The sequence below is a fragment of the Zootoca vivipara genome, chromosome 8, assembly GCF_963506605.1.
Source record: "Zootoca vivipara chromosome 8, rZooViv1.1, whole genome shotgun sequence".
NCBI lineage: Eukaryota > Metazoa > Chordata > Lepidosauria > Squamata > Lacertidae > Zootoca > Zootoca vivipara.
The window spans coordinates 47,029,037-47,041,283 of record NC_083283.1 but is presented as its reverse complement, the minus strand read 5'-3'; the positions used below and the strand labels follow the sequence as shown (position 1 = coordinate 47,041,283).

Here is a 12,247-nt window from a genome sequence, read left to right as displayed (position 1 = left end):
TGACCTTGCCTGCCCAAGCAGCATGATAATCGGGAAACATAAACATACAAAGATAAATCTATCTGCAGTGCAGACATAATAAAAGGACCTTAAAGGAAGGACGCTGATTATGCACACAGGTTATTCAAAACTGCTACATACAATTCTGATTGTTTTCAGAGGTTACCATGATTGTTCTTCAGTATAAATGTAGCACAAAATTGGTGTGTGTGTTTTAATTTAACATTTTTAAGATATCTTAAATTTCTTTTTATTCATTTTTTCTCTATAAATCTGATAGTTCAACTTAGATATTCCTTCAAAAGTGCTCTGAATTCAGAAACTATTCTTTTGTGGTCTTTAAACTATTTTTTTGAGGCCTCAGGTTTCTAGGCATATGAAGTATTTATTAAACATGTGCAGCCATGTTCTTCCTAATCTGAGTCTTCAATGCAGGAATTATGTGACGTATTCCTAGTTGGTAAAATGTCCCTGAATTAATCCATGTTACTTCAACTGTTGTAATATTTGTCTGATAGTAAATAATTTCCCAACAAAATGCAGAAATGTCCATTAGGATTTTGGTAGATGGGCAGTAGGAAATTTGCTTCTCTGTGGAGGTAAACAAATAAAGCAGCTCAACTGAACTTGCCTTTTAAAGTAAAACAATTCTGCAAAGTTAGGTACTCCTAAAACTCACTGGATTTTTTTAGCAGACTTTACTTTAGTACAGGGTAAGGCTGGAAGGCTTCCTGATGTTGAGGAACTCCAACTCCCATAAGTTCTAGTCAGCATGGCCAATGGCCAAGGATTGTGGGAGATGTAGTCCAGCAACATCAGGAGGTCACCTGCTTTAAGGCTACATTCTGCATTTAATTTTGCCTGAGTTTTATACAATTTTCACCTCCTACCTAGCAATAAAGTTTTCTTTTTCTCATTAAGCACAATTAAGAAAAATTTCTCCTTTTGTGCTCTGAAAGCTCTGGAGTGTAACATAACTGCTTGAAGTAGAAGCCTGATCTAAAATTCTCCTGTCCTACCCAATGGAACAAAAACAGGGATGTGAAGTCTTGCTGCAGTTCATAGCTACTGTAAGCATCACCATTGTCACATTCCAGGTGCTACATTTTTCTGGAAGAGGCTAGATAAAAATGTTACCAATCTTAAAAGAAGAGGGTTAAAATGAGAGACCCCCTTTGCCTTTTTATAGTTTTGGTATATTTATTTAAGTAATACACTGTGTAAAGCAATGAAAGATGCATTATAGTTCCACTAATTTAGGATAATTTATTGCACATAAATTTACTGCAGTTTCAGAAGAGTACATAATCCATGCATATAAAATGAAGCAAAGAAAGAGTACACGTAAGATCTCATTAATTACTCAACAGCTCCTGAATTGTCTTCTGCTTTCTCAGTAAAGATCAAAAGAAGAATGGTTACTGTGTTAAGTTGCACCCAATAATTACATGTTTTGGGGAACAACCCTCAGCACTCTTAACAAACTACAGTACAGCTCCTGGAATTCTTTGGGGAAAGGCACAGCTGCTTAAAGTGGTAGGACAAACACTTTAAAATTATGCTGTGAATGTGTCCAAGGTCTGAGATGGAGCTGCAAAATTCTCAAAATTGTACAAGCCAGATTCCACACCACGCACAAGAAAAAGCACAATCTCCCTTCTATCTCATAAAAGATTATTGTGGGGAAATGAATTTTGAAAGGCTGAATCCATGCTAGAAGGGTTAATGTGTCTGTAAATTCCATCCACTAGTCAAAAGGAGTAAAAGGTATAGCTGATTTTTGATTGCTCTAATAATAATGGGGGAGCACAGATCTTCATTTTAGAAAGACTGGTACAGATTGAAGCAGAGAGAGTATTGAGAATATACCAGGTTACTTACTTACTTACTTACTTACTTACTTACTTACTTACTTACTTACTTACTTACAACACAGATACAAGATGAACATTGAGAATTGTGCACATCCCTAATAGTAAACTACAAATAAGATATTGAGGTAATTTAACTAAATTGAGTAGAGAGGCAGGTAAATACTATTACTAAATAGAAATAAATTCAGGGGTCAACACATCTGTTTTCATTGTGGGGGAATAGGATATAATCATATGCACACTTACTTGGAAGTATAGGTAAAGGGACCCCTGACTGTTAGGTCCAGTCGTGACCGACTCTGGGGTTGCAGTGCTCACCTCGCTTTACTGGCTGAGGGAGCTGGCGTACAGCTTCCAGGTCATGTGGCCAGCATGACTAAGCCGCTTCTGGTGAACCAGAGCAGCACACGGAAACACCGTTTACCTTCCCACCGGAGCAGTGCCTATTTATCTACTTGCACTTTGACATGCTTTCAAACTGCTAGGTAGGCAGGAGCAGGGACCGAGCAACGGGAGCTCACCCTGTTGCGGGGATTCGAACTGCTGACCTTCTAATTAGCAAGCCCTAGGCTCTGTGGTTTAACCCACAGTGCCACCCGCATCCTACCCAATGGAAGTAGCCTTATTGAACTCAATGGGCATTACTTCTGAATGCACTATACTGTTGTAGTATCAGACTTGAAGCAGCTGAACAGTAGTAAAGAAACAAGTACTTCTGAATATGTGCATATATGTGTTCTTACAACTACTGAGTCATCACAGGCAGTCCAGTCTCCATGTAATACCCTGTTTCTTATATTTTAAGACATTCCCATAAAATAAGCCATAGCAGGATTTTTAAGCATTCAAGGAATATAAGCCATACCCCGAAAATAAGACATAGTGATAGGCGTAGCAGCAATGCCGGCCGCGGCAGGAGGAGGAGGAAAAAAATAAGACATCCCTTGAAAATAAGCCACAGTGTGTTTATTTTTGGAAAAAATAAATATAAGACGTGTCTTATAATATGAGAAACACGGTATTAGCTAGAAGGCTGCCAAGTTTTGGATGACAGAAGTTTTTAACTGGGTAAAACAATATTTATGCATGAAATTATGCATTCTTCAAAGCCTAAATTCAGTGGGGATTACTTCTGAGTAAATATTGCCATGTAAGTTTTGCAGCTTTAGTAACTCCCTAACTCCACCCCTATTCTAATATACAGTACATGTATTATTAGAAGGGTAATTGAGGACAGTTGATTGAAGACTGCTGCTCAGCTAAGATTCAGTAAGAATAATATGGAAAATAGCAGCCAATTATTATAAGTCTGTGGTACAAATCAATAGCTCATGCTCATCTGGAACATTATGTTCAGACCAGTGATCTCATCTCTTAAAAAGGAAAAAGGAAGGAATGAAATTCAGAAGAGGAGAACAAAGGTAAGGTTGTTTACCCCGGCAAGGAGATTGTATACATAGGTAAAGTGAATATGCCGTTCTCTCTACTTGAAACAGAAGAACAGGAATGTGCCATGCCTTCAACAATAGGAAAGTATTATATTCTTAACCATTTTGTAAGCACCAGATGGGCTGGAATCCAAAGGGACACATGTGGTGTATCATGCACTCCTATCCTCATTAATTAATATAAATTTATAGCTTTATAATACCAATTTATATCACAATATATTCCAAAAATGGATCACTTTTCTATAAGTCTTTTGTTTCTTGCCTGCTGTCATGAGCAGGAGCTGACCAGGGGCAATAAAACACCCGGCGTCAGTGAAGTTAACCCTTTATTCAAAGAAACCAAAACAGCACAGACCTAGTGGTGGCAGCAACTCTTTCCAGTAGGTCTTGCTCAGATGAGGCAGTTGTGAGGACTGAAAATCCCCAGCTTCCTGCTCTCTAAGGTTCTTCCCCTGGTTCCTTCCCCAGCAGCCTAAGACTCCATCGTCTTGTTTCTCTTTGCTCCGCAAACATTTATCTTCGGGTTCTTGGAGACCAGGCAGGAAGGGAGCTGGTCACAGCAAGAGAGGCAGACTCAGTGGCTTCTTCAGCAGGCTGACTCATCTCTGTCTCTTGCCCACCCCCACCCTCCTGCCCTTGAGTCTGAACCACTCTCCTAGGCTTTCCCCTTTCCTTTCCCCCATTTTTAGTTCATTAAAAAAATAAATGAGAATCCAGTATGTATGCCCTAGTTCCTTAGAGGAAGGGGAAAATACAAATATAAATAATGGTGCTGATATACTTGGTTCAGCGGTCTCATTGACAGTACCGTACTTTGCAAGCCAAGGTAGTGTGATGACTAGAATTGTGTGCTAGGAGTTGGGATACCCATGATTCAAATCTCACTAGGTGGCCTTTGACAAACCCTTAAGTAATAGTTAGAAAACTTACAAGGTTGTTGCAAGGATTACTGAGATCATACATACATAGTACTGTACTTCCAATGCACAGAACTCAATACCTGGCATTCTAAACAGTCAGTCCCCAGAGAAGATACATTCATACAGAATTGGGGGTCTACCGGTAATTACCAGAAATAATACAACCTCTACAGAGTTGGGCAGATAGAGTATACTTGTTGCACAAACATATCCCATTCCATTACATTCCTGGGGCCATTTTTACCCGTATAAGACCTGCAGGCCTTTTGTAAGGTGCATTTTTTGTAAGCAGCATTTGCCACTTTCTACTTCAGGGTGGTCCCCCTGGTTTGAGGAGCTTGGAGCTATATACACCAGGAATGAGACACTCCAGTCACAGGCGTGAGAACAGACCACAACTCCCATCCTTCCTGACTACTGGCTTTGTTGGCTACGGTTGATGGGAGTTGGAGTCCAATAACATCAGGCCACAGGATCGCCACCCCCGCTCTGCATACTGTATTCTATCTTCTATATGAAGGGCCCCCAGGCACTGTAAGGTTTGTAGATGCAGGGCCGCCCCTACGGCAACCGCGCTGTGCCTGCCCGCTGGGAAATGGGGCGGGGGGGTGCCGGAGGGATCTGTCGCACCACGGCGTCAGGGACGCTTAAGATGGCCCTGTGTAGATGAGCTATAGCTAAGTCTTGATCTTGGCTTACTGGTTGTGATTTGAGGGAGACAAAAACCATGAGTCAAGGTTCACATGGCTTAGCTCCTGGTAATGCAACAGGAGCAGAACCAGGGAAGAAGTAAAGCTGCTGCTGTGATTTTTGCTCAAGTAACCACAAACTTTATCGTTCATGTTGAGCCATGGTTTTGACAGTGTTGTGTGCCAATTGGAATACTAAAACTAGCAGGTTTCTACCGTACTAATTTGGCCAGTGAGAAGGTGTAGCAGAATGAGCTATGAAGTAGCAAGTCCCCAATTTGAATCTTGCTTCCGCCAGTTTCATAATGTGGTTTCAGACAATCCATTTTGGCTGTAGGCTTCCTACCTGCAATATACTGACCTACCTTTCAGAGTTTTAAGGATTATAGCAAGATCAGGTATGTAAAATGCTTTGAACACTGTAGTGCAATATAATGCTAAGTGTTACATGTGACATCCTTATCATACTTACATAAACGTAAGTTGCACTGAAACTAATGTGACCTACTTCCAAGTAAAAGGGTGTTTAGAACTGAAGTCCTAGTATTTATTATTATTGTAGACATGCCGCGAGATTGTCCACTTGTGTCAAGCCAGCTTCTGATCTTATTCCTTTTAACTGCAATTGTGTTATTGCACCATTGACTTTTGGGTATGTTTGGTTCAAGAGAAGTGGCCAAAATTAGCTGGATCTGGTAAATCCAGACATCTGCATTGCTGATGAAAAAAAGTGCGTTTGGTGGGTTATTTTTAGCATATGGTCTTTTTTTCTTACTGGAATGTTAGTTTATCTCAGCTCGTCGTCTTCTTTTTTTTAAAAGAGCTGGCAGGATCTTGCTTCTCTTTTCCGTTTTCGGGGGTCTGGGAAGGCGTCTGCACAATTCTGATTTGCTGAAAAACGCAGAGGGCTCGTCCTGGGTAGAGCTGCCTCGCTGTGCTTGCTGCTGCTGCTGACGCGTGGCTCTTGCTGCTGCAGCTGCTGCACGTCCTTGTGACGTGCTGGAAGCAGACTTGGATCCCGAGTCCCGGCTCTTCCTCTCCTTGCAGCGCTCTTTTTGACAAGGTACACAGACCTCTGAGTCTTTGCGTTTGCTCGTTATTCCCGTGGTGTTTTGCGCGCGTTCCTTCTGCAAAGCGGCTCTGGGAAGGAGGGGAGGGAAAGGGGGCTCTCGAAGGCCTTCGCCTTCTGCTCCGATTGATTTAAGTCTCCCGTGAATTGTGATGCATGCTCTAGAGAAGCCATTTTTAAGTTAACAGTTGTCCGTGGTTGAACATTTCGCATGCACTCGGCCTGTGCAGGGCGCCAAGCCGGGGCTCCGGGGTGGGCAGCTGCTCTCCTGGCGCTTCTTCCTTGGCGAGGATCTGGCAGGCAGGAAAGCCGCTTCCCCGCGCCCCAAACGAGGGGCTGTTTTGTGGCCTTGGCCTCTGGTGGTCCCCCCTGGTTTGAGGAGCTTGGAGCTATATGCGCCGGAAATCTGAGTTAGGCGGGGAACTCGCTGCCTGCTGCATTTGCTCGCGCCGGCCAAGGTCTCCCTGCTGACTTAGGGAAATGAATGGGGGTGGGAGGAAGGGCGCTGGGTGGGGGGGAGGCAGCAGAATAAAGCAGTAACGGGGAATGGCCAAGGGGCTTAAGTCGGGAAGGCACGGTTTGCCTTGGAAGCCGGGGAAAGGTATGCCTAGGCTGCAGCCGGGCGCCGGCGGAATGGCCGGGGGCTCGGTGCGCGCGTGGGTGGAGCATGATGGAGCGAACGGGCAGCACTTGCAATCTGCGCGTGAGTTGACTTTGCTGCGACGGGGTGGCTGTGGCTCTGCAGTGCCTCCCCCTCCGGAGTTGCCTGGGGCTTAGGAATTCTGGAAGAAGGGAGTCTGGGGCGCTGTCGTCTGGGCTTGAGACGAGCGAGAAGGGTTGCCGTGAGTTGGCGGAGAAGGGCGCTTGCATCGGGCTCGAAAAACCTGCACAGACCGAGCCCAGGTACCAAGAAGCTTTTGTCCTTCCTGCCTGCGCTGCCCTTCCGTTTCACGGTGAGAGCTGACTGCTTGGGGCTGCCTTGCTTACCTTCCTCAGCAGTGCCAGTCCTAAGAAGCGCGCAGCTGGATCAGGCCAGAGGCCCATCTAGTATCCAGCATCGGGCTGTCCCAGTGGCCAGCCAGATGGTGCCTTTCCATGGGGCTTCGTGGCCTTGCCACCTTTCTGCACAGCCTTTCATTTAACTCCTAGGAAATGGGATGGCCCTGCTTGTCATCCCTGCCGCCCCCACTAAGCCATTCCTTGGTGCCCAGCTGCAGCCGTGGGCATCTTCTCGAGGTTGCCGCCTTCGCCCACCGTGACTGGCCGTTTCCATTTCTTCCAGTATGGCAATATTGACCTTCCTGGCTGTGGTACTCTTTTACTGAGTTACGTTAGGGAGCTGAAAGGTGGAGGGACGTGGATGTGATGTGAAGTAAATAAATAAACACCCTCAATACACCCCCCAAAAAACTTATCTAAACTTCGGCGGTGGTGAAAACAAAATTTAAAAAATCCTTCCAGTAGCACCTTAGAGACAGTTTTCGCATCAGTAGCAGGATGGTGTCCCAAAGAGGGGGAAGTGGCACCATTCCCCTCCCTTTCAACGCCATGTGGTCTGATGTAGCAGGTCTCCTTCTCGACAGACTTTTTGCTGAGCACAACATCGTGCATCCCTTTTCCTTGCTTACCAGCTGGGCCTCCTTCAGCTTTGGGCGGTTAACTCCTTTGCAGAGTCTGCTGCAGGCACGGGGAAAGAAGCATTCGCCCTCAGCCCGTGCCTGGGAACTGGCCTTGGCATCCTGCTATGTCTCGCCCCGCCTCGCCCGTGGGTTCCTGCTTGTTCCTTCTTTCCCCTCCCTCCTTCCCCACTTCGCCTCTCCCCAGCTCGTGGCTTCTGCAATGCGGTGGGTGTGGTTATATAGTAAATTGTAGCTCTGGACCTCTGCAGTGGAAGCGCTGACTCCTCCTGCTCTCTCTCTCTTTTGCATTCCCAATCCCAAGGTTCCCTATGGCTGCATGTCTCTCGGCTGCAGAGTTGAGCTTAAAGTTGGGGAAGAAGAAGAAGCTGCTGCTGCGAGCTTAAACGGAAAGATCGAGGGAAACAGCTGGTATTAATCAGGCGTGTGCGATGGGGGAGGAAAAAGAGAGGCGCTCGGAGAGGGCTAGTTGAGTTGGGAATCAAGCGGGGCGCTTAAACCGCGGGTTAGGGTTGGTATCTGAAGGAAGTGTGCATGCACACGAAAGCTCATACCAATGACAAACTTAGTTGGTCTCTAAGCTGCTACTGGAAGGAATTTTTGTTTGTTTGTTTCGACTACGGCAGACCAGCAGGGCTACCTACCTGTAACTAGGGTTGGAAGTGTTACTTTCCCAGTTCCTAAGTACTACTTTGAAAGAATGACTCAGTACGGTAGCTGATCATCATCGCTTACCTGACCGCAAAGTGTGGTGAATTCTAAAGCCTGTGATGATGAAGATCCTCTTGATGCCAAGGGTTTGAGGCCGGTGTAATGCATAGTGTAGTAGCAAGTAGAGAGAAGGGCTGGTTTTTAAAGGGTGTGGTTCAGTTATCAAACTTTGTACAGCATTTAAAACTGGTTTCATGTCCTATCTTTGAGCATGTGGTCGAAACTTGCAAGGAAGCTTGTTCTTGTTAAAAGACGTTAAAAAAATATCAACTGGGCTGGATTTTATTTTAAAATGCTTTAAAAGTATTTCAATAATTTTTAAAAGTTACATATGCGATTTTTTTGTAGGTTGCTTCATTACCTATAAAACATGTTTAGTGTTGCTTGAATAGTGATTTTAGCTGATGTATAGTTAATATAGCTTAAATTTGTATTCAGAGGACTAATTTAGTCCTCTTCACATCAGTTTCATTGCAACTGAGAGCACATTTATTCTAGTTCTGGAAAAAGTAGCTTTGACTTTACCCTAGAGAAGTTTCATATTCAGTTGTTACTTAAAATAGACATTTTTAAAAAGAGGACTAGGATGAATAAAGGTGTGTTCATGTAGGCAGCCTGATCTACTAAGTCTCATTGAAGTACACTTGGAACTAATTTCTGAGCAAAAATGTATAAGATTAGTTGCTGGTTCCCATTTTATACTTCAGTTATCAAACTTAACTGGTGGTTTTTAATGTTTAAAAATGCACTTTTAACACCTGTCATTCTATTGTTCTATGTTGCTCTGTTTTACAGAGGGTAAAGGGGAAATACTATGTTCTGCAAACTCAACTGCCCCAGATTCCTTCATTTAAAATGTATCATAGCATTTCAGTGTGATATTGGTACTCTGCTAGTAGTGATATTACAGAGCAGCCTTTTACATTCCATGAAAAAGTAAGCCTAGTTGGTTTAATGGGACATACTCCCAGTTAAATGTATTTAAGATGTCAGTCCTAATCATGATCTTAATAACCACTGAATTGAACTGGAGCACTAGAGTGGAAGTAAAATTGATACATCAGGATATAGAGACAACCTACCCTGAAACAAAACTGATACAAGTTTATTTTTCTAGTTTCCACTTGACAGTGTGGCTGGCAGCATGGTTGCAACCTAATGCGGTCAGTATCCTGGTAATAGCAGTGGTCCATGGGTAGAAACAGCACATCACCTTAAATACATTTTGGCATGGGGGGAATAAATGTTTTGTCGTTAATTATATTAATGCCACCAACACTCATTTCACTTTGTTTTTGAACTAGCCCCTCATGAGGCCAGTGGATGATTTATAAAACTATCTGTTATTGCAGGAAATGTCTGCCATGTTGTAAGCTAACTTTGAGCGGACCTTAACTGCTGCTATAGTCTAATGTTATAGGAAAAGAGGGTGGAGACACAGAAATCTCTAGAATTGTAGCAATGGAGTCCCTATTGCTGCTTTGACCATGACATCACTTTGGCTCAAGGAAATGAGGGTGGGGCAGTGAGACAGTCTGTCTGAGCCATATTTTATCATAATACAGTACATAATGCTGAATAGATGTGACTACTGTTTCCCTGTTGGCCATTCATTTGAAGGGGCTAGGAGAGATGAATGCAGAGTTTGTGCTTGCATATGTGTTTGCAAATAAAACAAGCTGAGATGAAGACAAAAGGTCAAAGCGGTGTTCATTGCCCATGTACTTATAATTTTATTCCCCAAATTATAGTTATGAAAATTTCATTCGTTGTTAAGGAGTGTGGATTGGTAATGGGTTGAGTCAGCAAAGCTGTCCTTGAAGAATAGATGTGCAGCAACATACATGAATGTATTTCTTTTAATATTAATGTATCCGCAACATTATTAAGATGAGGAGGTTGTCTGTGAAGACCATTGATGGGACAAAATACACTTACAAGATTATATGGTTCAGGTGAATGCACTATACTGTATTATAAGTAAATAAGTAAGAAGTGCTGAGATAGGAAGAAATTACAGTATGTTTCAAATTCTGGTTGTGTTGTAACAGAAGTTTTATCAAAGCTGTGTGTGGCTGTGTGGTTAAAAATTAGGATGTTTCTTAATATTTTATATATTTTTGTTGGAAGCATCCCAGAGTGGCTGGGACAACCCAGTCAGATGGCAGGGGTATAATAAATTGCTATTCGTATTATTATTAGTAGTAGTGAATCAGTTGTTTTTGAAATACATTGCAGATTGTGTTGTGCAACAACTCCAGTTAAATCAAGTGAACTCATGTCAATATGATTTCATGTGTAGGTGATCAGGCTAGTGCCTTAAGTTTAACAAAAGAGAGAAATAATTCATTCCAATTGTTTCTGAAAGCAATCATGAACAAGTAAAGCAAGATGCCATGTGACTGCGCACATAAATTATTTTATTTTTCTACAACCAGAAACAACCATACAACTTTGTAAATATGGTTACCGGTACATTCCATCTGTGTCTAGAACTGGGATACCCTTATTTCACCAGAATGTATTAGATTGATGGATTGCTTTTACCCAGCAATCGAAATTCGCCAGGCACATTTTGCACCTGGCTATTGACCACTTGCAACCAAGTGAAGATGCCTGGGTGCCAGGATGGAGCCTGACGTCACCATCTGGAAGTGCATGCCTGGGATCCATATCCTGTAGAATTCTATCTGTACCATTTTATCTGCACAATCAGAACAGATTTCAGGAATCCAAAAGTCTTTTGAGCAGTGTGGCCCAAAAATAGCAACTATGTTTCAAATTCTGGTTGTGTTGTAACAGAAGTTTTATCAAAGCCGTGTGTGGCTGTGTGGTTAAAAATTAGGATGTTTCTTAATATTTTCTATATTTTTGTTGGAAGCATCCCAGAGTGGGAAACATTCCATTTTGATGACTGTAAATGCTAGGAGGGATATTGAGAGAAATGCTAACTAAAATTAATTTCTATAACAAGCAGCTAATGATTGCTCTTCTCCAGACTTTAGATTTTTAGTAGTTAAATTGACTCCTTAAAACATGCCTGCTATTGTTAATATTGCTATTGTTAATAAAATAGGTTTCATTATTGTTTTTAACCTTTTACTTACCCAATAGAAATGCTGAATTATTTATGAAATATGCTTAATGTCTTCCTATCTTTAGACTAATTTTTGAGAAATATGAGGTCTGATTTCACAAAGCTGTAACCAAAATAAATCTTACTGAATTTATTTCTTCATTCAATGAACAAAATAACTGGTATCACAAGATATTGGGTACTCCTATGGTCCAAAGACATAAAACTTAACACAGCATCTTTTGGTTTGTTTGTGGACATAAGGTCTGAAGATGACCTTTGTGGTTATTATTGGTAAAAAAAATTTAAAACTTTCTGTTTTCTCTAGTCCTCCAAGAGGAGAAACAGAGTAGAGTGTAGGAAGGGAGAGTCTGGCACACCTGAATAGCTTTCGCAAGGGAGATTCTGCAGGCTTTTTGTTCTGTCTCCTACCATGTTGTCACTATAGGCATGGGGGCAGAGTGACCTCTAGAGCAGGCATAGGCCACCTTGGCTCTCCAGAGGTTTTGGAACTACAACTCCCATGATCCCTGACCACTGGGTCTGTTAGCTAGGGATCATGGGAGTCATAGTTCCAAAACATCTGGAGAGCCAAGGTTGCCTATGCCTGCTCTAGAGAAATGTAATCTGTTGGATTTCTGAGAAACTAAAATTTAGTTGTCTCAAGATACTTTGTCTCTGACCATTCACTGTCTCCTTACAAATTACATATAGTTTCAGCAAAGTTTATAATTTAACTTTTTGTGTACTAACAAAATCAGATTGATCCTGAGCCTACCCTGTCTCTTGAGGTTTGCAAATACTGTATGTGTAATCCTAT

At 42.5% G+C, this 12,247-nt stretch overlaps 1 protein-coding gene across 12 annotated transcripts in view; it reads left to right on the top strand.

Moving 5' to 3' along the window:
- Positions 1-12,247, top strand: part of EPB41L3 (erythrocyte membrane protein band 4.1 like 3) — a 126,132-nt gene that overhangs the window by 31,130 nt on the left and 82,755 nt on the right. For 2 of the 12 annotated variants that reach the window (XM_035126111.2, XM_035126110.2), the window contains exon 1: positions 2,883-5,997. The exons of 2 other annotated variants lie outside the window; for them this stretch is intronic. The gene's annotated coding sequence lies outside the window, so the exon portion shown is untranslated. Of the gene's footprint in view, positions 1-2,693; positions 5,998-6,545; positions 8,052-12,247 lie in introns of those variants that run through there. 8 more of the 12 variants (XM_035126108.2, XM_035126106.2, XM_035126102.2 and 5 more) reach the window with 8 other exon arrangements.